The sequence below is a fragment of the Camellia sinensis genome, chromosome 4 (genome assembly GCF_055761805.1).
Source record: "Camellia sinensis isolate YWXY chromosome 4, ASM5576180v1, whole genome shotgun sequence".
Lineage (NCBI taxonomy): Eukaryota > Viridiplantae > Streptophyta > Magnoliopsida > Ericales > Theaceae > Camellia > Camellia sinensis.
Genome location: NC_138964.1, coordinates 15,957,703 through 15,971,641, shown reverse-complemented (window position 1 = coordinate 15,971,641; position 13,939 = coordinate 15,957,703). Strand labels below are relative to the sequence as shown.

The 13,939-nt window shown below is 38.8% G+C and overlaps 1 pseudogene; it reads left to right on the top strand.

Moving 5' to 3' along the window:
• The first annotated feature begins 285 nt into the window (after positions 1-285).
• LOC114269049 (pentatricopeptide repeat-containing protein At5g66520 pseudogene) lies at positions 286-2,466 on the top strand (annotated as a pseudogene).
• The last annotated feature ends 11,473 nt before the right edge of the window (positions 2,467-13,939 follow it).

The following is a 13,939-nucleotide window of genomic DNA, read 5'->3' as shown; positions in this document are numbered from 1 at the left end:
GTTACTAAATTAGCCAAAAAACCAACAACGCATACCAAAAAGTCAAAAATTCTCTTTTCTCTCTACTTTTTGCACATCTTTTCGTAAAAAGCCAAAAAGCCATCCCAAACATACTAATTTTTTTTAGCTCATATTTTAGCCAAATAACCAAAAAGTTACTAAATTAGCCTGTTTCCAAACGAGGCCTTAATCCCCTCCATTCTACATTTGAAAACAGATGGGCCCAACACCATACTCGAGCTCTCTCTTCTCGCTATAGCTTCAACTTTCAAAGTTCCTATGCGCATGAGTGGAATTCTCGTGAAACGCATCTCAAATCTCCCCTACCTTCGTCTCTTACAAAGATGCTCAAACATGGACGAGCTCGAAGAAATCCATGCCCATGTGATCACCACTGGCCTTGCTCGTTTCACCTACACCACCAGCAAAATCTTACCCTTCTGTGCACTATCCAAAACTCACAACAACATGAACTATGCAAAGTCAGTTTTAAACCAAATTGTCATACCCACTATCTTTGATTTCAATTCTATGATAATGGGTTACTCCAAAATCTCATATCCCAAAAAGAGTCTTCAAGTTTATGCCCAAATGCGATGTCAAGGCTTTGAACCAAATGATCACACTTTCCTTGTTTTAACCAAAGCTTGTGCTTGTTTATATTCACTGCATCAAGTTCATAGTCAAATAATGAAGTTTGGATATGGTTGTGTTAGCAGGTATTTTAATATTATAATGTGTTATTGGTTTCCTTCATGTCTTATCCTTTCAAGTCTTTCTAGTCTCCCCATTCTTATCCATCCAAATCTTCCAAGATAAGGTTTGCCAAGACTTATCCATTCAAGTCTTCTCCTAGTCTTCCCAAGACTTATCCATTCCAAGTTTTACCAGATAAGCTTCCAAGGTCTTGGTCAAGTCTCTTGTTATCTTATCCACCAAGAACCTTGCCTATTAAGTTTCCTTTCTATATATATTGAGCTTATCTCCTATCTTGACACATACGAGAGAAGAAGTTTTGGTTGTGTTGTTATGTCTTGAGTGAGATTATCAAGCAAATAAAAAGGGTGTGTGTGATAAAGCTTTAGGGTCAACCAATTGTGCAGTATTGGTGAACCATACGACTTAGTCGGGCTGTTGTATCCTGGGGGGACAAGTCAAGGTTTTTCTGCTGCACCGGTGTGAGGTTTTGCCTAACCGCAGAGGGCTCGAATCTCCTTAAAGAGAGCGAATTTCCCGCACCTTAGCTCTTATATTAGTTATTGCAACTTTTATTATTTGTATTTTCTGGTGTGTTATCTGTAATTATCACCAACAGGTTGTGATGTTTATGTGATTAGTTCAATTATACATGTGTACTCAAAATTTGGAGCAACCAATTTTTCCTGTCCAAGTGTTCGAATAAAGTTCTAATAGAAATATGGTTTGTTGGACTAGTCTTATTAGTGGGTATTGTAGTAATGGACTTGTCGATGAGGCTCGTGAAGTGTTTGATTCAACGCCCGAAAGAAATGATGTTTCTTTAGTGCAATGGTTTCTGGGTATGTGTCGAATGAGCATTTCAACGAGGTGATTGAGTTGGAGTTGAAGAGTTGTGCTAATGTGAGGCCTAATAGGTCTGTTTTGGTGAGCGTTCTTAATGCTTGTGCGATTGTGGGTGCGTTTGAAAAAGGTAAATGGGTTCACGCTTATATAAATGAGAATTTCTCAGAACTTGAAGAGTTGGGCACTGCATTAATAGATTTTTATGCAAAATGTGGCAACATAAAAGATGCAGAAAATATCTTCCATAAAATTCCCTACAAAGATGTAACAACTTGGACTTCTATGATCTTGGGATTAGCCATCAATGGCAACAATGACATGGGGCTTCATCTTTTCACAGAGATGGAAAAAAGGAGGCCAAAACCAAATGTCGTAACTTTTGTTGCAATTCTCATTGCTTGTAATTGCTTAACTATTGTGAATGAATCATTGAGATTATTCAGGCTTATGAGTAAATTTTGTGGTATCTCACCAGTGATTGAACACTATGGTTGTATGGTTGATCTTCTAGCCAAGGCGGGGCAAATCAGAAAGGCAGAGATTTTGATAAAGAGCATGCCAATGGAACCGGATGGAGCTATATGGGGGTCTTTGCTTAATGGGTGTTTGATGCATGGTCATGTTGAGGTGGGAAAGAAAGCAGGGAAGCTTTTGATCCAATTAGAGCCTCGACATAGTGGTCGGTATATCCTTCTGGCAAATATGTATGCTGCAATGGGCAGCTGGGAGGGTGTGGTGAGGCTAAGGAAAATGATGAAAGATAGGAAAATAGATACATGTCCTGCTTGGAGTTTCATTGAAATTGATGGAATCGTACATAGATTTGTTGTGGATGATAAGTCATGTTCGCGATCAAGTGATATCTACAGACTTTTGAATCAATTTAACATGGATTTGATGTCATTATGCAATGGATCAGTTTAGGCGAAGATTTCATGATCTTTCGAGATCCTGCAAAGCGCAACAAAACAATAATTTTTATTTTAATTGGGGTCTATTTCCAGCATACCCTACAGAAAGTTTGGTCATGGGACAATACAATAGGTATGTATTCTCAAGCATTTCATGGAAAGTACTACTAGGAAAAATCGATGATTCCTCACAAGTAAATCAATCAATAGGAATAAAAACTAATGCAGAAAAATTAAATCAAAGGCAACACAAGAATTTTTACGTGGTTCCCTCAATGTGAGGTACGTCCACGGGATTGGAATTCGATTCCACTATCAACCAAATAAGTTCCAAACAATTACAAACGAGACACTAATGGTCTCACAAAACCACCCTTAGGTGAATTCCAAATAATCACAAATAAACAAGAGGAAATACCTCACCAAATAGATGAACAAAAATCTTCAGAATCAGAGTCGTAGAAGATTCAAAATAACGAACCAAATCAACACCGAAAATGAAGCGAAGAACCACCCAAATTAATTCCACTGTTCACACACCCAAATAATTGATTTCACCAAAGTGGAGTATGTGTAGCAGCCGTTCTCTTCACCTTGGGATGAGCAAAAAAACAAAATCCTAAAATATTGTGAATCTAGGGTTTATTATCAAACCTTAGTTGTTTCCAAATTGGATTGGGTCTTCACAAATTAAATCTAATATATATATATATATATATATATAAATATATTATAATTAATACTAAACCAAATTAAACTCTTTTTCCAAAACCAATTGGGTCCCACACTCCAATAAGGAGGTATACCCAACAATTCTCCCCCTACCGACTTAGGTGGAGATATCAATCATACCTGCCAAAGTTCGACACTTCAAATGTTTGTCCCTCAACAAAGTCTTAGTCAATATATCCGAAATATTATCATCCGTGTGAACCTTTTCGAGTTGTAACAATTTCGAACCTAACACATCACGAATCCAATGGTATCTCACATCAATGTGTTTCGATCTTGAATGAAAAGTAGAATTTTTTCTCAAATGAACAGCACTTTGACTATCACAATAAAGCACATACTTTTCTTGCTTCAAACCCAACTCTTGCCAAAATTTCTTCAACCATAACTCTTCTTTGCAAGCTTTTGTAATAGCAATAAATTCAGCTTCGGTAGTTGAGAGAGCAACACATTTTTGTAATTTAGATTGCCATGCCACAGCTCTCCCTGCAAAAGTCATCAAATACCCCGAAGTAGGTTTCCTAGAATCAATATCGCCGGCCATGTCAGAATCAGTGAACCCATCAAGCATCGGCTTACCATCCCTAAAACACAAACACACCTTCGAAGTCCCTCGAAGATACCTTAGAATCCATTTTACCGTTGCCCAATGTTCTTTACCCGGATTAGAGAGAAAACAACTCACCACACCAACTGCATGAGCAATATCCGGCCTTGTACAAACCATGGCGTACATCAAAGAACCAACTGCTGAAGCATAAGGAACTTTCAACATCTCTTCCTTGTCTTTCTCACTTGTAGGACATTGATTCGAACTAAGCTTGAAATGACCCGCACGTGGACAACCAACCGGCTTTGCTTTATCCATGTTGAACCTCTCAAGAACTTTCTCAATGTAGCTTTCTTGAGATAACCAAATTAGCCCCTCTTTGCGATCACGAACAATTTTCATACCAAGTACTCCCTCCGTCCCAAAATATTAGTCCCTTATTCCATTTTTCATTGTCCCAAAATATTAGTCCCTCTTCAAAAATCAAGTACAAAAATAATATAAATTTCCTATTTTACCCTTCTTTTAAATTAATAAACAACATAAAAAGTACAATTATGCATTGATATTCTCAAAAAATGTACTATCAAAAGGATAATTTTGGAAAATTAATTTTTTTCAAATGCAATAATTGTACTACCAAAAAAAGTTAGATTCCCCAAAAGGGACCATTATTTTGGGACGGAGGGAGTATTTGCTTTGCCGGTCCCAAATCTTTCATAGCAAAAGACTTGCTCAACTCCAATTTCAACCTGTTTATCATGGTAGAATCTTGACCCACAATTAAAATGCCATCAACATAAAGCAAAAGAATAATAAATTTGCCATCCGGCAAATTTTTCACAAACATACAATGGTCCGAAGTGGTTTTAGAAAAACCATTATTCATCATGAAAGAGTCAAATTTTTCGTACCATTGCCGCGGGGCTTGCTTGAGGCCATACAAACTTTTCTTCAATTTGTAAACAAATTTCTCTTTCCCTTTCTCCACAAAACCTTCCGGTTGCTCCATGTAAATTTCTTCTTCAAGATCACCATGAAGAAATGCGGTCTTCATATCAAGTTGCTCAATTTCAAGGTTCATACTTGCAGCCATGCCAAGTACAACCCGAATAGAAGACATCTTTACAACCGGTGAGAAAATCTTGTCAAAGTCAATGCCTTTCTTTTGCCCAAAGCCTTTCACAACAAGACGTGCCTTATACCTCAGATTCTTGCCATCATTCTTCAATTTGAAGACCCACTTATTTTTTAAAATTTTCCTCCCCTTAGGCAACTTCACTAAATCATAAGTGTGATTTTCATGCAAGGAATTCAATTCCTCTTCCATTGCCTTTTTCCAATCATCTTTCTTTGCATGCTCAATTGCTTCTTGGTAGCTCTCCGGCTCCCCTTGATTAGAAATCAACACAAATTCATTGGGAGGATACTTTCTTGAAGGTTGTTGGTCCCTTGTAGATTTTCTTAACTCAAGTTGTGGTGGCGGTTCTTGAGTTGGATGTTCTTCCTCAATTTTTGGCTCAACTTCATTAGGATTAGCATCATCCTCTACATCTTCAATAGGTGGCTGCACATCTCTCCCGTTTTCATCATCAACTGAAGATGAATGAGATAAATCCATGTCAATGAGATCACTAGTTTTTGGCTCCGGTTGATCACCTTTGCCAAAGTCTTCAATTGTTTGGTCTTCAAGAAACACAGCATCACGGCTTCGAATGACTTTCTTGTCGACCGGATCCCACAATCTATACCCAAATTCATCACGCCCATAGCCAAGAAAAATACATTGTCTTGACTTACTATCAATCTTGGACCTCTCATCCTTTGGAATGTGAACAAAAGCTCGGCAACCAAACACTTTCAAGTGCTCATAAGACACATCTTTGCCGGTCCAAACTCTTTCTGGAACATCACCATTCAAAGGATAGGAAGGAGACAAATTGATCACGTCAACCGCTGTCTTCAATGCCTCAACCCAAAAGGATCTTGGCAATTTAGCTTGTGAAAACAAACGCCTTGTTCTTTCCACAATGGTGCGGTTCATCCTCTCGGCAACTCCATTTTGTTGAGGAGTCTTCTTAACTGTCTTTTGATGCCGAATACCTTGACTGCAACAATACTCATCAAATGGCCCAATGTATTCACCACCATTGTCTGATCGGATGCACTTCAATTTCTGCCCTGTTTCTTTTTCAACCATGGCCTGAAAAAGCTTAAATACTTCTAGAACTAGATCTTTAGTTTTTAGTAGAAAAGCCCAAACTTTCCTTGAATAATCATCAATGAAAGTAACAAAATAAAGTGCACCACCATGTGTTCTAACTTTTAAAGGACCACAAACATCCGAATGAATCAACTCTAAAACATTTTCTTTTCTAGAAGTAACATTTTTATGAAAAGAAACTCTATGTTGTTTACCCGCCAAACAATGAACACAAGTTTTAAGATATGTACCTTTCAAACCGGGTAGAAGCTCTTTCTTGAACAATACTTGCAGCCCCTTTTCACTCATGTGGCCAAGCCGCTTGTGCCACAATTCGGTAGAAGTATCATCTTCAAGTGCATTGACAACACCTTTACAAATTTTTCCTTGCATCGAATAAAGTGTATGAGTCTTCTTGCACTTAGCCACCACCAAAGAACCCTTTGTGAGCTTCCATATTCCATCACCAAATTTGTTGTTGAAGCCTTCATCATCTGGCTTCCCAGTAGAGATCAAATTAAGGCAAATGTCGGGAACATGCCTCACATCTTTAAGCAACAACTTGCAGCCCAAATTTGTTTCCAAGCAAACATCACCCATGCCAATAATCTTGGACAAACCTTCATTACCCATTCGAACAAAATCATAATCTCCTTCGGTGTAGGTAGTGAAGAAATCAACTCGAGAAGTCACATGAAAAGAAGCACCAGAATCAATCACCCAATTACTCTCTTGGCCCACAAAATTGATATAATCATCTTCACAAACGACCATGAGATCATCGGTAGTAACTACCGTTGTGTCTTCTTGCTTCTTGTCCACACTTTTGTCACGCCTTTTCTCCTTATTCTTGAGCTTTCGGCATTCCTGCTTCATGTGCCCTTTCTCATGGCAATAATGACACTCAATGTTTTTCTTTGAAAAAGAACCATCTTTTGATTTGTCACGGCTTTGATCACGACCATGAGGAGTCTTACTTCTCCCCCTTGTTTTGCTTCGGCCTCTCACAACAAATGCTTCTGAATGAGAAGAACCCGTTGATTTTTTTCTAGTTTCTTCATTCAACAGGCTACTAGTGACTTGCCCATTGTGACAACTCTATCGGGCGCCGAATTACTGACGGTCACAGCCAAAGTCTCCCAACTTTCGGACAAAGAACTAAGTAGCATCAAAGCCTGCAACTCATCATCAAAAATAATTTTCATAGAAGCAAGTTGGTTAACAATACTCTTTATTTCATTCAGATGTTCCGGAATAGGGCTGCCCTCTTTATATTTTAAATTAACCAACTTACGAAACAGAAAGGCTTTATTTGTAGCTGATTTTCTATCATAAAGACTCTCTAATTTTTCCATAAATCATGTGCTGAAGTTTTAGTAGCAACATGATGAAACACACTGTCATCAATCCATTGATGGATAACACCAACGGCTTTTCGATTAAGCCTTTTCCACTCATCATCTTTCATACCTTCAGGTTTGCCACTATCACCCTCAATAGGCCCATACAAATCTTTACAAAATAATAGGTCCTCCATTTTAGTTTTCCAAGTTACCCAATTGCTTCCATTGAAGCTAGACATACGACCCACATTCCCCTCCATTGATTTACACAAATAAATAAACTCAAATAAACCATATGCTCTAATACCAGTTGTTAGGAAAAATCGATGATTCCCCACAAGTAAATCAATCAATGGGAATAAAAACTAATGCGGAAAAATTAAATCAAAGGCAACACAAGAATTTTTATGTGGTTCCCTCAATGTGAGGTACGTCCACGGGATCGAAATCCGATTCCACTATCAACCAAATAAGTTCCAAACGATTACAAACGAGACACTAATGGTCTCAGAAAACCACCCTTAGGTGAATTCCAAATAATCACAAATAAATAAGAGGAAAGACCTCACCAAATAGATAAACAAAAATCTTCAAAACCAGAGTTGTAGAAGATTCAAAATAACGAACCAAATCAACACCGAAAACAAAGCGAAGAACCACCCAAATTAATTCCACTATTCACACACCCAAATAATTGATTTCACCAAAGTAGAGTATGTGTAGCAGCCGTTCTCTTCACCTTGGGATGAGCAAAAAAACAAAACCCTAAAATATTGTGAATCTAGGGTTTATTATCAAACCTTAATTATTTCCAAATTGAATTGGGTCTCCACAAATTAAATATAATATATATAAAAATATATTATAATTAATACTAAACCAAATTAAACTCTTTTTTCAAAACCAGTTGGGTCTCACACTCCAATAAGGAGGTATACCCAATAATTACTCTTACTATTACCTTAACTATGTATGTATCTTGATGATATACATTTCTTATCCACAATCAGAAAGAACACTCTCTGTTTGGTATGGAAGAAAAACTGTTTTGACAAACATGACCACATCTATCCAATTGTGAACGGTTTCACAACCCTTAAACGGTTGCACTGATGTCACGTTTGTATCTTAATGAGTCTGATTAAGATACAAACCTTAACTATGTATGTGAGTCTCATCTCTCTTATTTATTTCAAGCGGTTGCACTGATGTCACAGAGCCATACTCACTGGCACCATTGTTGATGAGTGTGCCAAAAGAAATTTAAAATAGGATAAATTACACTTTTTCATCTCTATAGTTTTATTTAAGTTTCACTCTTATTATTTTGATTTAAATAATTTGGTTTCACACTAATTTTAATTTGGTCCTTTCATTTAAATTTCTATTAAATTTTTCTCTATGGACACCTTAAGAGATTGACAAATATTCTAAAATCATTAATTTTGACTTTCAAGTTAAACCGAAGAATCAAATTGAAACCTAACTTAAGGTGTAGGGACTAAATTGTTCAATTCGAAACAATAAAAATCAAAGTGAAATTCAGATCAAACTACAGCGTTAAAAGTATAATTTACCTTTTAAAACAATAACGCAATCGAGATTCAAAAAATTACTTGAAAGTTGTCCAAATATATATATATACATATAATGTATAGACAACATTCATTTGGATAAGATAGTTGATTCTATGTTTCATGTAACTGTCTTTTGAGACAATAAAAAAATTAAAAGTTCACGATTTGAATTGATCGAACAACTGCAACCCTTTTGTTATAACTCACTAACATGCACACAAAAAATGAGACAATTCATTCCAGTCCTCGCCAACAAATTACACCACAATTTACTTTTGTATAATTTTTTCGGATCACACTTTTGGACTCAATAGTTTTTTTTCCAATATAAAAAACAGGAGATGGTGTTGTTGATGAAACCAAAGCTGGAATGCCTAACAAAACCCTTCACTGCCTTGTACTCATTGTCTTCCCACTCAACTCCCAAACAAATCATACGTCATCCCCGAATCACTCACGCGGTCTCTTTTGTCTTTTTCTGTTTCCACCATCATCATAAACTGTACTACTATGAATCAATTATACTCTCATTTTCCAGTGCACTGATGTCACAGAGCCATACTCAGTGGCACCATTGCTGGTGGGTGTGCCAAAAGAAAATTTTAAAATAGGATAAATTACACTTTTTCATCTCTATAGTTTTATTTAAGTTTCCCTCATATTATTTTGATTTAAATAATTTGATTTCACATTAATTTTAATTTGGTCCCTTCATTTAAATTCCTATTAAATTTTTCTCTATGGACACCTTAAGAGATTAATAAATATTCTAAAATCATTAATTTTAACTTTCAACTTAAACCGAAGAATCAAATTGAAACTTAACTTAAGGTGTAGGGACTAAATTGTTTAATTCAAAACAATAAAAATCAAAGTGAAATTCAAATCAAACTACAACATTAAAAGTATAGTAGTGCAAGTATAACTAATTTGGTTGTTCTCTCTAACCGAGAGATTCTCTCTCTAGGTTACACCTAGGGTTTTTCTGGGATTATCCCAGGCATTCAGAGTGCCTTTCTCACCTCCATTCTTGGCCCTCACCCATCTGATTTACCCTCTTTTCTCTCTCAACCCAAGCTGACCCCTTCTCCATCCCTCAATCCTTTCCCTTCTTCTCCATTCATTCCCATCTCTATCTTTCCCAGGGCTTGGTTTCCCTTCCCAAGCTCAGTTACTCCGACCGCTACAATGACGACTAACTCGTCTAGAGGCAATGATTTAGTCACTCTGGAACTTGAAGAGGGCACTGACGAGTGCGAAGATTAACTCCTCACTCTGCCTTATTGGGAAAATTCTAACCTCCAAAGCTTTGAATAAGCAAGCGGTTTCTCGAATTCTGCGGGGGCCTTGGAAGACGCGAGCAGAGGTTTCCATTACGCCCTGGCCCGATAATGTCTATTTGTTCAATTTTGGGGATGAAGAGGACAGAGCTCTAATCTTAAGAACTGCCCCTTGGTCAGTTATGGGGAATCTTCTGGTTTTGCAACCTTTGCAAATTGGTAAGGCTATCTCGGAGGTGGATTTCACTTATTCTCCATTTTGGGTCCAAGTTCATGGTCTCCCTATGGAGAAAATGACGCACCGGAACGGGCATCTTATCGCTGAAACTATTGGAAAGTTGGTTGGGGTTAAAGCTCTTACTGATGGCTTGTTACTAGCAAGAAGCTTCTTGCGGATAGGGGTGGAAGTCAATACCTCTCTACCCCTCCCTAGAGGCTTTCTACTCAAAAGACCGAAGCTAGATGTGACAGGAAAGACTGATCTGTGGGTTGAGTTCAAGTATGAGCGTCTATTAGATTTTTTCACGATTGCGGAAGAATTGGCCATGATAATAAGTCCTGCAAGTTTGTAACGTGTGAGGTCGGAAAATTATCCATTTATGGCCCTGAGTTGAGAACAGGAGTGGCCAGTAATTTGGGCTTAGCGGTTGAATATTACCGTGATCAGATAGATGATTTGGAAGATCATCTTCGACCAATCCTCTCACAAAAGAGGTTTCCGACTCTGGCAAATGGGAGTGGCGTGCATGGGCCAGCTCAGAATGGTCAGGCTAGTACTGCAGAAAGAGTGGAACCACGATCTCCTCTGCCACCACCTTCTTAGCCAGCAGTAGCAGTGCCTTCCTTGAAGACACCTGTATTGCCTTGTTCTACACCAGGGGGTGGTACCAGTGAAGAGAGGACTAAGGTATTGACTTTGGGCCCATCTAATTTAAGGTGTGAGGAGCTCCCTACTCCTGCAGTCCAGCCCCTTAAACCCATCCTAACCATGGTCACAAAGGGGCCCAATAGCACCTCTAAGCCCATCTATAGACGCGCCCTCGGGTCTCGCTACAGTTCGGGACTCAATTTGTGTCATGGTCCTGTATCTAATCTCGCGGAGTGCAATGCAAGATCGATGAATCATCAAAGAGTCTAAATCCGGCAAATCGTTTTTTAAAACACATTTTTTGAAAGAAGTGCCAAACATGGACTGTTTTGCCAGATACAGAGTCGCCACCTAAATATTTTATTTTGGGGAATTTAGGAAACCCTGACTCGTTGCCTAAGGCCACGTGTCCGTCATCACCAAAGTTGCCTCGGCTCGAGAACTTGGGTACGATTGGGGAAGGTCACTTCCTGAGCACCCCCGCTCGCCCGATCAAAGATTGGCCTCTACTAACCATGATATCTAGTTTTGAAAACATTATGCGTTCTTATTCTGGTTATTAGCCTAGACTTACTATGTGATGCGCACAGTATATAAGTATAGACTGGATCGCCTGAATTGGAACAAAATATTTCATGTTTGTTTATTTGAAAGTGGTTTGATGGTGCTACCCGCAAGTAGGCTAAAATGTGGATTTGCCACCCTCAGGTGGGCTTAGAAAGCATGATGATTTGCCACTCTCAAGTGGGCTTAAAACTCACAATTGATGAATTGTTCCAATCCAAATAACCCAACCTTCACCCACAGGCATTCAGGCAGATATATCACATAAGCACATAGCCTCATAGTAAGCATGCTATCATGGTAGTCACTCATACGCGTACAAGAATGCTAAAGCATAACCACTTACCGAATACTCCAAGCCAAAACAGAAGCTAATTAGAAATCCATGCATGGTCCTAACTATACAGAAATGCCTAATGCAACACATGCAGAATGCAACTAAGATAGGCTCGGCTATTCTAAAGATGGCATGTGAAATGCTACAACTAACAAGTATTCAACTCGGAATTGAAATACAAATGTGGTTAGTATGATGCGTTGAGCTCGGTGCATGCAAAACAGATGAATGAATGCAAACATGCTATCATGCTGTATGTTAATTGAAACATGCCCTATTCTAACCATAATAAGCTGGTAAGTAAAAGGGAGAAAGACGTAGAGTTGGAAGGCATACATCAGACGCACGCACACTTATTACAGTTGTGCCCTCGCTCGGAGGGTCCGAATAAATAATATACAGTCCGAATAGATAGTACAGTCCGAATAAATACAAAATCTTAATTAATTAACAAATTAATCTAGGAAAGCAGGTAAGTTAGCACGCAAATCCATGGACCGCCTCAGCTCTGTTCCAAATGATGAATGATGCATGCTTGAGTTGCCTTGCGCAGAAATCCATTACGATGCCCCAGTTTGCCTCTGTTTGCAATTGTTCTCGGAATACTGCGCAACGCTCCAGAAGGCCGCTGATTTCTGATTTACTACAACAGAGAGCAACAAAGGGGCATGGCAAAGTATTTTCACATATGTATGCGTGACTACTCTTTAGGAAGTATAGTCCTCGATCCTCGTGTCACCAATCACGCATCTCGATGCATGATGGTCGAGGAGTCGAATTGCACAACTCAATGTGAAATGAATGCACATAAAAACACAACGAGACCTAAACTCCATCATGGGTAATCCGAAGTGTCGGCGAATGCGACTAACATACAACCTAGCATACGCAATGCTTATAAAATGGCATACACAATGCTCGATGTAACATGGCATACGCAACGCTCTAACATGCAACCTAGCATACGCAATGCTATGAATTGAAATGGCATACACAATGCACAATGGACTTACACCAACATGAGTGGACCTCAGCCACACTCACATCAGTGGCCATTAGATGAAAATGAGACAACCGAAATACGTGCACGCATGCACGAATACTGAGGACCGAACCTAAGGCATCAAATGCCACTCTACCAAAGCATGGCAAGGGATAAAAGTTGGCATGAAATAGCATAAATTACAGCTCTGAAATAGCATGAAATATGATCCCGAAACATGCAAATATGGCACACAATGCAAGTTAGGGGGCCCCGGGTACCGAAACTAGTGAAGTGTGTTACACTAGAGGTACCCAAAGCAATGCACCAAAGGCAAAACCAACCCCAAACAGACCCTAGGCAGGTCTGAAATAGTGGGGAAACGGCCTAAAATGATGGCTCGGAATGCAACGGAATGGAGTTCAGTCAATGGTCGGTAAATGAGGCATACAAGCCCGACTCTCAAACGCATTTAAAGAGATGAAAACATGGCAACATGGCATTTGTATGAGCTCTGAAATTTGATGAAAAAATGACTCCAAGGCATGAAAATACCTCAGCATAGGCATGTAATGGACCTCAAAACTCAAAGTTAAGCATGGGTATTGAACTACAAGCATGCAAAACAAACATCATTCGATCATGAGGTCTAAAAATAGAGCTAGGGTAGTCCAAAATAAGCACATTATCATTTTATGACATGGCCAAAAAGTGCTAACATCAAGGGTCCGCAAAGCATGCAAAGAAAGCTAGTGAACCATTAGTTGTTCTACGGCTATATGAAGCATATGAAGGCTCACCTAACCAACCAAAAACATAAGCATTTCATGCCAAAATATGTCCAAATACCCACTGAAACTCAGTCAATGCATGCGAAAATGAGGGGCTCCTTTGGAAGGCCATGCAAGGGGGTATTCTACACCTATATGATAGACAAACAAAAGGGCAAAACCACCTCTGGAAATGAGTTATGAAAGCCCTAAAACCCACCTAATAGGCCCTGAAAATAGTCTCGGAAATATGCAAAGAAAGGTCCCTTTGAGAGGCCTT